The sequence below is a fragment of the Mandrillus leucophaeus genome, unplaced genomic scaffold, assembly GCF_000951045.1.
Source record: "Mandrillus leucophaeus isolate KB7577 unplaced genomic scaffold, Mleu.le_1.0 Scaffold169, whole genome shotgun sequence".
NCBI lineage: Eukaryota > Metazoa > Chordata > Mammalia > Primates > Cercopithecidae > Mandrillus > Mandrillus leucophaeus.
The window spans coordinates 6149530-6167387 of NW_012101687.1; positions in this window are offsets into that span (position 1 = coordinate 6149530).

Consider the following 17858-nt stretch of genomic DNA (forward strand, 5'->3'; position numbering starts at 1 on the left):
CCCCTCTTTGCTTATCTTTCCACTCTTTCCAGCTCAATCCCTGTATTTAAACTTTCTTCTGACTCAAGTCCTCACAGTGTGACAGAAAGAAGTGAGACGATACATTTAGACTAGTAGAATATATCCATGTGATCGAAGCAAAAGAAGGCACCTTTTTGTTTCATGGAGGTAATTATCTTTAGTTTCCCTTTTACTCCTTATGGTGAAAGATAATAGATCACTTCAGTGCCGGGGCTCATCCGGCCCAGCTCTGTGGGTCTAGGGAGGCTACCACAGTCTGCCTAATGTAGATGGTTTTTTATCCCCCCATCTAAGTCTTTGGAGTGTGGAAAGCGTTATTAGTCATGGCTAATTGCCGCTAGTCAAGTCAAGAAGTCCCTCAGCTAGACTTCTCTCTTTTAACTATCCCAGGGCCACTGCGCTTTCTGCCTCTGTGTCTTCATGGATGTTGTTGCCTCTTTCCTATTTTCCTCCACTTGCACCACCACCACACTAGAGTTTTCGAAGGTGTAATGTTGGTCTCACTTTTCCAGAAAGCCCTAACTCTAGCTAACTCTAGATTACAGTGATCTTTCTCTTCCATAACACTTGTTTAGCAGTGCCTCATGTTATTCTTTCAGACAGTTCATTTACCTGTGGTTTGTTTTACAGCACACTGAAGGCTCCATAAGAACTGCTGAATTTTGGATTCCATTAAATTGAATAAAGTTGTCCTAGCCAAATAATTGGGGCTAACGAGTGCTCATCGAGTTGAGCTGCACATCTCATTCAGTGCTTTCTTTCTCCATCCTCTGTGAATTGAGACAACTAATGGGAAATAGGCTATCCACCAGAGCTTAAATTAGGTGGGACCTTGCAAGATCAGAAAGCCCAGACGGTACCATTTATATCTTTTATGATTTATGTCAGCTTCAGCTCTGAGAGCAAGGCCAGGAAGCACTCCAACAAGTGGAAGAGGGAGACAATGACATGTATTTTTAATAACTTGACAGGCCTTCTCTGCTGAAAATAGAGACATATGCAGTCCCTCTCTAGCAAGTGCTGTACCCCCTACTCCCCCATGCGTGTGGCACACTCCATTTCTGTGGCACTATCATTTCACCCCAAACCACTCTAAGCTGCAACCTCTTCTCCTATTCCTGATTCACTGTCCTCCATTTTACTTTTCTACTTACATATCACTTTCTAACAAACCAAAATAATTACTTATAAAATCCATGGTTTAGTATCTATTTCCTTACTCCCCCAAAAATGGAATTTGAACTCCAATGGTGAAGAACTTTGATGATTTTATTCACTGATACATTCCCAACTCCCTAGAGCAATGCCTCATGCAAAATAGATACTAAAAAATGAATGAAAATAATAGTTGATAAAGTTCAATACTGACAATTAACTCTTTGAAATTCTTACTGAATCAAACTTTGAGATAATTTATTTAGCAGTCTGTAAAGCTTAGAAGAGTAACTCTTCTCGTCTAACATCTGGTACTAGAACTGCTGCAGGGCTGGAGGTTAGGGAAAAATAATTGTATCCCACTTGCAATAGGTCTATTATTCTTATTTTCTTGTTTCCTAAAATAACTAACTATCAAACTTACATAGGTCTCCAAGAATAAAATGAACTTACTTATGGTAATGAAACAATGCTGCAGTAATGTTCTGAACCCCTTCCTTTTCCACAGATAATTCCAACATTTATTGGTGAGGCATTTACAATTTCCATTATTATAATTGACTATGACTTTGCCAAAAAGCATCCTGCTGGCAATGTATTTTGCCCAGGGCTACAGGTAGCTGAATTATTAAACTACGCATGAAAATTCCTTTAGCAGCAAAATTTTCCAATTTCCAATTTGGCCGGATATATCATTAGGATAGTTAGTTCAGCATGGTAAAAATAACCCTGAGTGGACTGTAATTTTGGTGAATAGACATTCATTATTAATTTACTTAAAAATGATAAAGTAACAAAAAAGGTCATATGCCTATGTGAGTCAATCTAATATCATACTTGTAATGGCTTCAATTCACTTTTTCACTAATTGGCTAATTCACTCATTGCTGTTCATGAAGCCAAACAGCAATGAGTGAATTAGCCAATTAGTGAAAAAGTCAACCACTTAACTCTTTCAGAAATATTCTGAGTTGACAGGTGCTGTTTTTCCTTAACTGTGATCTAATACTAGAGTAAAGGTGACTTGGTGTTTTGGAATAAAAGCTTCGTTAAAATACTGCATCAGGGTTTTTAAAAGTTAGTTGTAATTCAAAGAAGCATGGAAATTACTATGAGAGAACCATAAAAATTAGTAGTGGCCTACAGAGCTATGTCAGAAAAGAATCGTTTACATTTGACAAGATAAATTAAAAATATCATATGGACTTTTCCTCCACATAAGATGCATCATTTCTTTTCCTTATGAGGTGAGTCTTGGAGAAAATTTACGCAAGAAAGAAGCCTTTCAGAGCCTGCCCTCAAAATGGATTTGATCATTATGAGCATCCATATTTACTTCTCTATAAGTGGGTGAAAATTATTCATGTCAGCCATCTTTCCTTAAGACACTTTAAATTGAGAAATCAGATCCATTGATTGCAAGGATCTCCTACTTAACTTATTTAGGTTACTATTATTTAAGTATAATTATGGCTAACATTGTGCTTCCTGTGTGCCAGGCTCTATTCTAAGCATTTAGATGTCCTATTTAAACATTATCATATTTCTACAAGAGGGTACTATAATGATCTCATTTTAGAGATAAGACAGTTGAGGCATGGAGAAGTAACTTGCCCAAAATCAAGTAGTAAGTAATCAGTTAAAAAGTAAATTGATAGAATTAAGATGTACCTCTGATAATTTGATACCAAACTATTATATTACACTACCTCTAATAACACACACACATGCATGCACACACACACACACACACTCAGTTGTAGGTGGCTCACTAGAACTAGATGATTAGATCAGGGCTGGGCAGGAGATACCTGACCCCACAGTAAAGCTCTGTGGTGAGGGACACTCATAGGAGATTATCGCCAGGAGAATGAGAGACACGCTTGTGGCAGTTGACTCTGGGCCCTACCATCTAGTGAACAAAGACAGCAATTAAAATCATGCTTAGAGGAACTGTGTTAGAAAGACGCTTCAGAGGGAATGGAGAATAATAAAGGAAATGATTTCTTCTTTGGAGGGTGGGAGCAAAGGAGGGGATGGGCAGCAGGCAAGAAACTGGTGGGCAACAGGAAATCAACTGAGTCTGGCTGGATAAGTAGGTTCTGACTGCTCTACATAAAGAGAAAGGCCATGGAATTGTGTGAGCCAGTGGCAGAGATATAAAGCAACAAAATGGATTCAAGGAACTTCTGAACATGTAAAGGAACAATAGGTAACAGTGATCAACACCTCATTAAGATTTGTTCTGTGCTTGCCCTTTCCCATGTTTTATGCCGTCACTTTATCAATCCCAAAGTCTATATCCTTTTGTCTGAGAGCTATCTTTTATAAGAGGAGAAAAGAAGAAAAACAATTTCTTTTTACAAAGTAAATAATTGATTTGAATTAAGCTATGTTCATAGTGGAATGGCTCAGGTTGAAAAGGAATGAATTGGAAATTCACAGATGAAAATATCATGTTCAGGTATATAAATTTACCATTTTTTTTTTTAGTATTTTTCCAACCGTAACAAGAAGAACGATCTACCCTTTTGCATAAGCATATAGTGAAGAAAACAATGAAATAGCAAGGAGGCAATAAGAATAGGGAAAAGGAAATAGGAAAAGCACTATAATTCCAAAAATACATATTATCACATTGAACTCTCACAAGAGTTCTGTGAAGTTTTTTTTTTTTTTTTGGTAATAGAGGAGAAAACTGAAGCTCAATGAAGCTAGTAATTTGCCTATAGCCATCCAGTTGGTAAGTGGTGAAGTTGGGATTAGAACTCAGTAGGGTCACCCCAGCACTATGCTGTTATCGGCTGTATTGTACAACATCTCTGCTTAATGACAGAACTTATTTTAATACTTAAATTGAAAACAGTGTTCTTATCCCAAGACACAGACTTCAAGATGGATAACAATATTACATTTTATAACTTAACACAATTGCACTTTTGTTACATTTTTCCACTTAAAGCATTTGATACACACACACAAAGGCAGCAATATGTATCCTAAGGGAAAAAATTAGGTACCTAAAACAAGGCAGATAAACTTTTCTGTGCATATGTGGATTATGCTGTTGTAGTTAAACACAAAATACCAAAAGCAGAAAGGCTATAGATACCTATAGATTCTGCTATTGGTTCATCATTAAAATTTTATTCAAAATGGAGAACAAAGTTTCCTTGGAGCTAGCCCTTGGCACCAATGTATTATATTGTCATCTATTCTGGCACTGCAAAGGTCAGATTCATCTAAGATGTCAGTAATAGATTTATTTACAAACCTCTGACTGTCCTGCATTAGCTCTCTGTTTATCCCAAGACACTAATCAGGCTACACTTATACCATCCATCATCCTGAGCAGTACACAGATGTGACAGCCCTCTGTTATGGCTTAGACTATGTACTTTGAGCATTCAAATACATTTTCTGCAATCCTTGGCCATTCTTTTAGATTTCCTTGAATGAGGCCACTTGGGAACAACTTATTCACACAATAGCCTGGGACACTAAGAATATCCTGGGATTTTAACTATGGGTTGATTAGATCATTTAATCTTGCTCTCATTTCTGTACCTTATTTTCTCACATAACTACAAGATGATTTAAAAGAACATCACCCAAATATAGGCCTTAATGCCTTCCTCACTGACTCTTAATTCTTTAAAACTAAAAGTTTAAGGCTGAGCGCAGTAGCTCACACCTGTAATCCCAGCATTTTGGGAGTCCGAGGTGGGCGGATTACCTGAGGTTATGAGTCCAAAACTTGGCCTGACCTGGCCAACATGGTGAAATCCTGTCTCTATGAAAATTCAAAAATTAGCCGGGCATGATGGTGGATGCCTGTAATCCCAGCTACTTGGGAGGCTGAGGTGGGAGAATCCATTGAACCCAGGAGGCGGAGGTTGCAGTAAGCTGAGATAGCACCATTACATTCCAGCCTGGGCAACAGAGCAAGACTCCATCTCAAAATAATAAATAAATAAATGAAAAATAAATAAAAGTTTAAACGTTTTAAAAATACTTATTTCTTTCCCTCATTCTTGCTGCTGGATGTCTATAATAGAGAATGGGGTTGTTTATTAGTATATAGTTTGGGGTTGCAAAGCATTTCAGAAGGAATTTTTTTTTCTTGTTAGACACCTGCACCTCTATAACATGAAGAGTTAGAGGAAATCTTACTAAAAATGTCCATTGACTATAACACAACCCCTAATACACCCAGACAATGAAGCAGTTGTTTATGGTCTTAAATTCAACTCATTCATCAGAAACCATATGTGATAGGGAAACACTGGTGCCTATGTTCAGTGAAGTCAAGTCATTTGAAGTCACGTTACGGTAGGATGTACTATATCGCATATATTCCAAAAACAGTGGCATTATCTGCTGACATTTCATTGATATGTTGTTTGATTTCAAATAATTAAACTATATATTGAGTACCTACAATGCACCAGGAAGTGTATTAAGTACTTGGGATATATTGTTGAACAAAATAGACAAACATTTTTGCTTTAGCTTAAATTGTAAGTGAAATAAATGTACCTTTAATAGTAAATATAAGAAGTAAGTAAATTATATAGTATGATGGAAATTGTTGACTGTGATGAGAAACACAAAAAGTAGATCAAAGTAAGAGGGATTAGGCAGTTGGGGGTGGGGTAGGGGGAAGAATATGAGTGCAAGGAGTTTGCAGAATTAAGTAGGGTCTTTAAGTAGAGAGAGTGAGCATTGAGCAAGGACTTGGAAGTTGAAATTAGCTGAGCAGATACCTGGTTAAAGAACTTCCCAGACAGAAGGAATAGCTACAGCAAAGACTCTCAAGATTCCATAGATATTTTAACCAATCTGAAAAAAACCCCCACAGTATCAGAAATAATTTTCAGCATGTCTGTAAATATATAAAATATATAAAGAGAAATCCAGTTGGCAAATTGCCAAATTAGTTTAAATGAATATTTTTGCACCAGAGGTTTTCATTGATTCATGTTTCACTGATTTCAAATACAACTGTGAGATAGCAAAACTGTTAACAAGATTCAGAAATTGGGACTATCCAAAGCCAACTAATGTATCAACTAAGAAATCTGCTCTTTATTCCATGTTTTTTGGTGTAAAATAAACACCTTATTGATTTAGAAATGTGGGTGCATTTTTTGATATTTTATTCATTTTGAGAAACAAAGGAAAACTTTGTGAGCTGCCCTTATACTAAAACCACTAGTAAAAAGTCAAGCAAACATAATATCAATGAGAAACATAAGTAGGAAATGAGACTGGGTGCGGTGGCTCACACCTGTAATCCCAGCACTTTGGGAGGTCGAGGCGGATGGATCACCTGAGGTCCGGAGTTTGAGACCAGGCTAGCCGACAGGGTGAAACTATCTCTACTAAAAATACAAAAATTAGCCAGGTGTGGTGGCATGTGCCTATAATCCCAGCTACCTGGGAGACTGAGGCAGGAGAATCACTTGAATCTGGGAGGCAGAGGTTGCAGTGAGCTGAGATCATACCACTGCACTCCAGCCTTGGTGACAGAGTAAGACTCTGTCTTAAAAAAAAAAAAAGAAAGAAAGAAAAGAAAAGAAAGAAAGAAATATAAGCAGGAAAAGAATGAGAAAAATGCCCTAGCAAGCATTTTTGTTTTCTCGGCCTCCTGTGTGGCAAATGACTTCAGAATATTTGGTTGGTTATTGTCCAAATTCTGGAGGAAAACGGTTTGACAAATTCCTTGTTTTTTAGGATGGCTTAAGCAAATCATTTTGATACTTTATTATTTTTGGATGAAATAGAAGGTAGCTTCATTTTATTTTTAAATAAAATTCCTTTTGTATTCAATTTAATGTGATAGGTGCCCATCAAAATACTACTTTATTGTTAATACAAATAGAAAATATAAACCATTTCTCTTACAAAGGTGTCATTTGGAACCTCTAATCTTGGAAGTACTTTACTTTAGGAAAGATATCTACCCTCAAATTTGACTTCCAAACTTAAACTAAAATCATATATTAGGTTTATATCATAGAGATTAGAAAATGAACTCCCTTCAAAACCAAATTCAGCTCCAAAACTGGAAATAAAATGAAATTTTATTTGAATCAGTCACTAACATAATATATAGAAGTCCAATTTTACCTCACTATTTCTAGAAAGTAGGCAAAAACCAGGATGACATTTCTGAAGTTTTCCTTCATCTAAATTAATTCTCTTCAGAATGAAATTGAACATTCTAAATTACAGAATTTTGTCATATTGTGTCTACTGCACAATAGACAATAGAGAAAAAACAAAATAGAATGTGATCTGTAGATTCTACCAACTGATGATAAATACAGTTAACGCTTTGGCATAGCTGGTTTTCTTCTACCCTCATCTTGGGAATATGTGTGTCTTTGCATGCATGTATCTATAATTATTGTTAGTTTTAACATTATTTTTACATCATTGGGATCATGCTATGAATTTGGAAACTATTTATTTACTTAATAATACTGTGAGATATAATTCCATGTCATTAAAGTTTGTTCACAATCATATTTTTAATTGTTGCAGAGCATCGTGCCATAGCATTCTATCATTGGCTTCTTATTTTTTTGAGCTCTTCCTCAATTCAGATGAATTGTTTCAGGAGAGCAAGGAAAGACATTCAGATAATGCTCACTTACCGTACTACATAATCAAAATTATTACATATTTATAATATATTTCCAACATGGCAGTTCTAATCTGGCTCTGGTGAAACCATCACCCCATTAAAAGAAATTATCTAAAGTGTTAAAGGCAGGCATCAGGAAGGGAACATCAGGGATTCTGAGTCATACCTCAATCCCCAGAAAATTAAGGATAATCTAAATGTGTGCCTTCCAGTCACGAACCTGTCTATTTTAAGAATGACGGCTAAAAGCAGGGTTTGAATAAGGAGTCTTCATTTGTCTTTTCCATGATCCCTGGATAACTCAATTGACTAACACTGATATAATTACAACAGATACCATTGTGTAAAAAGTACTATAACATGAATTGTATAAACAAGAGTTAAAAGTAATTGTGCTATTTCTTTTATGTTTAGAATTTTTTTTCTTTGCTTCTCATCTTTTTAAAAATATTTTTTATTTCTCTAGGTTTTTGGGGAACAGGTGGTATTTGGTTACGTAAGTTCTTTAGTGGTGATTTTTGAGATTTTGGTGCATCCATCACCCAAGCAGTATACACTGAACCCTATTTGTAGTCTTTTACCTTCACCTCTTCCTACCCTTTCCCAGTGAGTCACCGAAGTCCATTATGTCATTCTGATGTCTTTGCATCCCCATACCTTAGCTTCTGCATATGAATGAGAAATACTATGTTTGATTTTCCATTCCTGAGTTACTTCACTTAGAATAATAGTCTCCAATACCATCCAGGTTGCCACAAATGCCATTAATTCATTTCTTTTTATGGCTGAGTAGATACTGGGTATCTACCAGTAGTGGGAAATCTATCTATCTATATATATGATATATATGAGGGAATTTCCTGTTTATATCTTTTGACTATTTTCACTGTTTTCATTTTTCTAGTTAGTTTTTGGAAGTTACATATTCTAGAATTTAAAAACTAAACTTTTAATTTCCATTTATATTGCTAAAATCTTCTGTCATTGTACTTTTTGTTTTATTATGTGGTTTGATTAACAGTTCTTAATTTTTAAAAAAATTTATTGACTTTTCGGCTATATATGATCTCTTTGTATCGTTTCTTTAGTGGTTGTCCTAGGGAGTGAAATATGCATACCTCTTTCACAGTCTACTTAGAATTACTATTTTGTTACTTTAGGTAAAATGTAGATGACTTACAATTACATCCATATATATATATAATTGATATATATATATAATTGATAGACACATATATATAGAGAGAGAGATATATATCACAGTTTCTTTATTCACTAGTTGATTGATGGGCATTTCGGTTGGTTCCACATTTTTGCAATGGTGAATTGTGCTGCTATAAACATGCATGTGCAAATACCTTTTTTGTATAATGGCTTTTCCTCTGGATAGATACCCAATAGTGGGATTGCTGGATCATTTTTTTCAAATTTAAAAACAAACAAGAAACCCTAATGATACAGCTACCCTCTCACCCCTATTCTCTTACCATCTGAATGTAACAACTATTATGATTTTGTAGTTTATCATTCCTAATCATATCTTTAAATTTTATTGTGGGTATCCATAAACAATATGCAGTACTTTTTTAATTTTAAAATTTACTAACTAGAATTATGTTCCATAAAACTCAATTGTTTCTACTTTTGTCACTATTACAAACGGTATTTTTTATTTTAATACATTTTTGCATGTTTTCCAAGTGTATTTAACAGAGTTTCTCTAAGATACACACTTAAAAGCTAAATTGTTTCCTCATGGGCTATAACTATCATTACCTTAAACACAAACCTCTACATTGCCCTATATAGTCTCAGTACCAGTTTGTATTCTAAACAATGTAGAAGAGTACCATATAGCTTTACCCGCTTATAAATAGTAAGACTTTCTAATTACTTTGCAAACTTAATGCATATAAAATGGTATCTTATTTTTAAAATGTCTCTTTATGGGGGCTAGTAATGAAAGCATGTTTATAAATGTTAAATAGATATTAGCATTTCCTATTCTGTAAAATTCCTTTTTATATCTTTTGCCTATTTTCACTGTTTTGTTTTTGCTTTTCTAGTTAGTTTTTGGAAGTTATATATTCTAGAATTTAGATACCAAACTTTTAATTTCCATTTATGTTGCTAAAATCTTCTGTCATTGTATTTTTTGTTTTATTATGTGTTTTGATTAATAGTTCTTAATTTTTCTTTTTTTCTTTTTTCTTCTTTTTTTTGAGACGGAGTCTTGCTCTGTCACCCAGGCTGGAGTGCAATGGTGCGCTCTCAGCTCACTGCAGCCTCTGCTTACCGGGTTCAAGCAATTCTCCTTCCTCAGCCTCCTGAGTAGCTGGGATTACAGGTGCCTGCCACCACGACCAGCTAATTTTTGTATTTTTAGTAGAGATGGGATTTCGCCATATTGGTCAGACCGGTCTCGAACTCCTGACCTCGTGGTCTGCCCGCCTTAGCCTCCCAAAGTGCTGGGATTACAGGCGTGAGCCACCATGCCTGGCCAATAGTTCATAATTTTAATATAGTAATATTTGTTAATCATTCATCTCTATAGAGTTTTTTCAGTTTTGTTGATCTTTTTTAAAAACAGGATTTGGTTTTATTGATTTTTCTCTACCCTGTTTTTTTTTAAAATTTCAAATATTCCTGCTTTTGTTTTTATTAGAGCCCTTTTTCTGTTTGTGTTTTATTTAACTTATTCCCTTTTTCTAGTTTCTTTAGAAGCCTAGATTCTTGATTCATGATCTTTTTTTTTTTTTAAAAAAGGATGTAGTGCTGTAAGTTTCCATACAATCACTGCTTCAACTGTTTTCCAACAATTTGTAATTTGTACTTTCACTCAATTCAAATTAATTTCAAACTTTTTACATAATATTTTCTTCAACTTATAGGTTATTTAGAATATGTTGTTTAATTTTCAAATATTTGAGAAATTTCCGTATATCTCTCTGTTATTTGTTTCTTCTTTCTTTCTTTGAACCTATCGATAGCTTTATTTTTATTGTAGGTTTCCTGTGGACAACATATAATCTGGTCTTTAAAAATTTTTTAATATGTAATCTGATAATTTCTATGTTTTGATTGCTTTGTTCAGACTATTTACATTTAATATAAATATTGATATGGTTGTACTTAACACTATCATTTTATTATTTGATTTCTGTTTGTGTTCTCTTTTTATGTTCTTCTGTGCCTCATTCCCTTCCTTCTTTTGTATTATTAAATTTATTTTTAATATTTCATTTAAATTTATCTATTGACTTTTTGGCTATATATGATCTCTTTGTATCGTTTCTTTAGTGGTTGTCCTAGGGAGTGAAATATGCATACCTCTTTCACAGTCTACTTAGAATTATTATTTTGTTACTTTAAGTAAAATGTAGATGACTAACAATTACATCCATATAGATTCCTTCATCCTGTCTTTTCTAATTCTCAAATATATTCTATCTACATACATTGAAAACCCATCAGACAATGTGATAATTTTTGCTTTCAACATTCATACATATTTTGGATACCTTAAGAAAACATGGTCCTTTATATTTACCCAGATATAAACTTTTTCTTGTTTGTCCCTCATTCTTAATGTCCCACATTAACCTCTGACATCATTTTCCTTTACCCCAACAAACTCCCTTTCACGTTTCTTTTAGAGCAAGTCTGTTGATAATTAATTCTCACAATTTCCTTTTATCCAAGAATGTTCTTACTTCCTTTTCATTTATAAAGGACAATTTTGCTGTATGTAAAATGAATGTATAGCTACATGATCAGCATGGGCCTTTTACAGATTCTTACATAGAATTAGAGAGGCCCATTATACTTAGCTGGAATCGGTTTCCACCCATTGTGGTCTGGTTTTCAGACAGATTTTTGGGCAGAATTTATATATACTGTTTGGGCCCCCTGTTTTTCTTCCTTTCCCTTTTATGGGGTTTCTTGACTTTCAGTAAAAGTTTCCCCAAATGACATCCCCTAGTTCTTTGTTCCAGAAGAGCTGCAGGTTTCTTAATGCAGTTGAGTTACACTACCATGTGCTAACTCTGGCATGCCCTCTGACTAAACGCCACAAAAATGAGTAACTCATTTTATGCCATTCCCTTCAAAATGCCACCTCTCCTCTATAATACAATCTACCTACTTTTATCTTCTTTTTGGTACCAAGTTCATTTTTTGGTATCTTTTGTTTAGTGTTTGCAGTTTGTATTTGTGAAATCATTGGCATCTATTGTGTAAACTTGAACTCAGAATTTTTGTAGTTTCTATTTATATCAATCCTTTGATGCTTCCAAATATATGTAGAGGTCTCTCGTTTTCCCCCATTTTACTTAAGGTTTATGATCTGTGTTTGTTGAGAATTAAAACCCAGGCCCCTAGCTATTACAGAATATGGTAACCTCCCTAATTTTCCCCTACTCTGTACCACCGCTACCATCCATTCCACTATTCTACACCTCTTCTCCCTGCCTCAGTGCCAATTTGTGTTTTCCTGACTTTCATTTGTCTGACTTTTTGTCACTAGGGATATTCCATTGTTTATTTTGAATTTCACTATACTTTAAATGTAAGTATCATTTATGTATCACTTCTAGGTATTTTTGACTGAAAAACTTAAGGAGAAGTTTGTTCAGCCCACCATTTCATCAGAATGAGAGTACTATCCTTGCCTTCTTTATTACGTGGTTCTTCATTCTGGAACACTCTGAAGCAGTAGCATTGTATGTACTTGCCATAACAGCCATTGACACTTGGTAGAAAAGATGCGAATGAAACAGTGTTCCAAATAGTTAAAGAAGCCCATAACTATCAACAGTTCTTGAGTCTGCAGCATAGCAGATTAAAAAAACCCAACTTGCTAAAATGCTAAAACTCTCTCTGCCTGTAAGATAACTAAACTAGCTGAAATGGATTGAAACTGATATGACCGATTGGAGTTTACATAGAATGAGCTTGCTGATGTTACAGCCTAAATTTCCAGTTTGTTTTATACCAACTTCCCCCAAATTTACACAAAGGTCCTATGAAGAGGGATGAAGAGGTAACTGCACATTTCTTATGATTTCCAGACCTCCTGTTTCCTTCTGCCAATCATCTACTAATCCCGGAATTCACCCTGTAAACCTTTTCTAATAAAATTACATCCATAAAGCCAACACAGGGAGACAGGTTTGAGCTGGACTCTTGCCTCTTTGTCAGTCATCTAGCAATGCAAACCTTTTCTTTTCTTAAAATCTCAGTGATATATTGGCTTCTAGTATATCAGGCCGTGAGCAATAACAATAACAATAATAATGCTGTTGGTGATTATAACTTTTGCTTAAAAAACCCTCTATAATCTAAAAATGAAGTATTTTTCTTCTATCCATATGCTGTTCTACAAAAATATAATATATAAAATGCAAATTAGTGAGATCACCCTGGTAATCTCATATTGTCAACAGGGCATTGTTACATAACCACCAGCAAGAAGTTAGGTAGAATTTACTCAGTGTCAGGAAGCTGAATCAGGACCATGCTTTTTTCTTGACTTGTCCTCAAGAGCTCTGTAAATATATCAAACAGATCTGTGAAAGCGAGTCTAGTTATTTAATAGGTTCTACCTCTAGTTCTACTTATTTAATAGGTCCAAAATGGCTCCTTAAAATTAGCTGCAACTGCAGTCATAGTTACGTTTGCTTGGCTGGAAGAAGTCAAAGGCCTTTTCAAACTCTAGACTGGATAACTGTGAAGGTTCACCTGGTGGATAGAGAAGGTCAACAATAAATTGTATTTCCTCAATAATTTTTCTTGCTGATGTCACAGCCAAATAAAGCACATCTCTACTTTATTTATTGATTTTTTTAAGTACAGATTGAATTTCATGCTTAGAAAATGTACCAGAAGTGTTGTTTTCTTTTGGTTGGTAAAGAACATGATGAATTGATACCCTCCACTCAATGTGTATCCTGGCCAGTTTGTTTTTCTCTGTGCTACCACCGGAAGCACCCTGTATTTTTTTTTGATCAGCTATTTCATAAATATATATGCTACCTGTCACTAAGACTTGACCAAATAAGCAAGAAGACATGGATCAACAACAATGTCACCCTACTCTCATAAGGACTTTTCAAAGCAGTGTAATCCTCTTACATCAAAAGTACTATCAGCTCGGCTTTCAAGCTTATTATACATGGTCATGAAACCATCCTCCAAAGAGTTAAAGACACTGATGGCTAACAAATCCTCGAGTTTGCAGGATGTCAGATAAAAAAAAGAAACAACTTACTGACACACAGACATTCCCTCCACTTGTAAGAGAACAAAACTGGCTGAAATCAGTTGGAACCAATATGACCAACTGGAGTTTATGCAGAACGAGCTTGCTGACATCACAGCCTGGATTCACACCACATATTTTATGCTAACTCCACTTGAATTTACACATACAGTCCATGAGGTAGCAAAAAGAGATGACTGTGCATTCCCAGGGATGTTCCAGTCCTCCCCTTTCCTTCCACCAGTGACCTACTAATCTCAGAATCTACCCACTAAACATTTTCTAATGAAATTACTCCCATCAAGCCAGCACAGGGAGACAGGTTTGAGCGTACTCCTGTCTCCTTGCTAGTTGACTTGCAATAAGAAGCTTTTCTTTTCTCTAAAACCTGGTTTCATAGTATGGCTTCCAGCATATTGGGCAGGCAGCCCCTTTTGCTTGGTAACCATCATTGGAAGCCACGGGTAATCTGATGTATGCAAGAAAGGAATATGAAGGTCACTTAGGAAAGTTTCACAGGCAGACACTTGCTTGTCTTGTCACACATTGCTTAAAGAAGATTTTTCGCTGAAAGCTTTTTATTGAACTTTGGTTAAATAACTTGGCAATGAGTAAACAAAAAATTTTCATTTTGATGTCTGTGTTAATGATTTCTGGATCAATATTTGAAATTCTTGAAATTGGAAATCTTCAATGCTTTGTTGGTTTCATACATTCTCACTGATTAGATGCAAGGTGCCTCAAATGACCTAATGTCCTATGATACTTTGGGATTTTTCTGGCATAAAGTTTTACCAAGTTTAAGAAAACCACAATCCAACAAAATTTAACTACAAGTAGAAAACACAATGATGCTGATAAGATACCAATGATGTGTGGAGATTTCTCTTTTTTCTCTCATTCTACACCAGAATTATTGTCAAAAGAGGAGTATAAAGGTATTCTCTTCCTGAAACTCAGGTAAATAGGACAAATTTCACAGTAAAATTTTCTAGAGACAGGTCACAGTATTTCCTGATAACTGATTTTTTATACCATTTCATTTCAACGATCTTAATATTATGCATACAATTCATAGATACATTTCATTTATACAACTTGACTGTGAATGAAAGGAAAGAACTATTGTGATAGCTGGAGGATAACAAAATTTGTTTTTTCTTCTGGATAAAGGGGAGGAATAAAACACCAAAAGCAATGGCAACAAAAGCCATAATTGACAACTGGGATCTAAATAAACTAAAGAGCTTCTGCACAGCAAAAGAAACTATCATCAGACTGAACAGGCAACCTACAGAATGGGAGAAAATTTTTGCAATCCATCCATCTGACAAAGGGCTAATATCCAGAGTCTACAAAGAACTTAAACAAATTTACAAGAAAAAAACAAACAACTCCATTGAAAAGAGGGCGAAGGATATGAACAGACACTTCTCAAAAGAAGACATTTATGCAGCCAACAAACATATGAAGAAAAAAACTCATCATCACTGGTCATTAGAGAAATGCAAATAAAAACCACAATGAGATACCATCTCATACCAGATAGAATGGCGAACATTAAAAAGTAAGGAAACAACAGATACCGGAGAGGATGTGGAGAAATAGGAACACTTTTACACTCTTGGTGGGACTGTAAATTAGTTCAACCATTGTGGAAGACAGTGTGGTGATTCCTCAAGGGACTAGAACTAGAAATACCATTTGACCCAGCAATCCATTACTGGGTATACACTCAAAAGATTATAAATCATTCTACTATAAAGACATATGCACACGTATTTTTATTGCGGCACTGTTCACAATAGCAAAGACTGAACCAACCCAAATGCCTGTCAATGATAGACTGGCTAAAGAAAATGTGGCACATATACACCATAGAATACTATGCAGCTATAAAAAATGATGAGTTCATGTCCTTTACAGGGACATGGATGAAGCTGGAAACCATCCTTCTCAGCAAACCAGTATAAAAACAGAAAATCAAACACCGCATGTTCTCACTCATAAACGGGAGTTAAACAATGAGAACACATGGACACAGGGAAGGGAACATCACACACCAGGGCCTGTCAGGGGGTGGGGAGCTAGGGGAGGGATAGCATTAGGAGAAATACCTAATGTAGATGACGGGTTGATGGGTGCAGTAAACCACCATGGCACATGTATACCTATTTAACAAATTTGCACATTCTGCACAGGTACCCCATAACTTAAAGTACAATAAAAAAGGAGAGTAATATCTCTGCAAGATATTACGAACAATATCCCAGGTTGTAAACAAATGTTGATATTAGAAAAGTAACATCTCAGCCAAGTGCGGTGGCTCACACCTGTAATCCCAGCACTTTGGGAGGCTGAGGCGGGCGGATCACGAGGTCAGGAAATCGAGACCACCCTGGCTAACACAGTGAAAACCCGTCTCCACTAACAATACAAAAAATTAGCTGGGTATGGTGGTGGTCGCCTGTAGTCCTAGTTACTCAGGAGGCTGAGGCAGGAAAATGGCATAAACCTAGGAGGCAGAGCTTGCAGTGAACCGAGATCATGCCACTGCGCTCCAGGCTGGGCAACAAAGCAAGACTCCATCTCAAAAAAGAAAAGAAAAGAAAAGAAAAGTAACATCTCCCCAGGATATTACAAATAATATCCAGGGTGTACGCACGTGGTGTACACCCAATGTAATGTTAGAAGAATAATATCTCCCCCTGATATTATCAACAATATCCCAGGGTGTACACACATGGTGTAAACTTACTGTGATATTAGGAGACTAATATCTCCCCAGGATATTATGAATAATATTCCAGGGTATACCGACATGGTATACACCAACTGTTATATTAGGAGTAATATCTCCCCAGGATATTATGAATAACATCCTAGGGTGTACATTTACTATGATATCAGTAGTAATATCTCTGCAAGATATTATGAATAATATCCCAAGGTGTACACCCCTTGGTGTACACCAAGGGGTGTATTGTCTCCCCAGGATATTACAAATAATGTCCCAGGGTTGACACCAACTGTGATATTAGGAATAATTTCTGCCTAAGATATTATGAATAATATTCCACTGTGATATTAGGAGTAATACCTCCCTAGAATATTACAAATAATATCTCCCTAGAATATTACTCCTAATTATTACTCCTAATATCACAGAGTGTACACCACTGTGATATTAGCAGTAATATCTCCCTAAGATATTAAGAATAATATCACAGTGGGTGTAAACACACTGTGATATTAAGAGTAATATCTCCATATGATATTATGAATATCACAGAATGTACACCCACTGTGATATTGGGAGCAATTTCTCCCTAGAATATTACGAATAATATCACAGGGTGTACACCCGTTGTGATATTAGGAGTAATATCTCCATAGACTATTATGAATAATATCACAGAATGTACACCCACTGGGATATTAGGAGTAATTTTCTCCTAGAATATTACGAATAATATCACAGAGTGTACACTCACGGTGTTATTAGAAGTAATGTCTCCCTAGGATATTACAAATAATATCACAGGTGTACATCCATTGTGACATTAGAAGTAATATCTCCCTAGGATACTACAAATATTATCACAGGGTGTACATCCGTTGTGATATTAAAAGTAATATCTTCCTAGGACATTACAAATAATATCACGGGGTCTATATTCACTGCGATTTTAGGAGTTATATCTCACCAGGATATTACAAATGATATCACAAAATGTACATACATGGTGTACAGCCCCTGTGATATTAGGA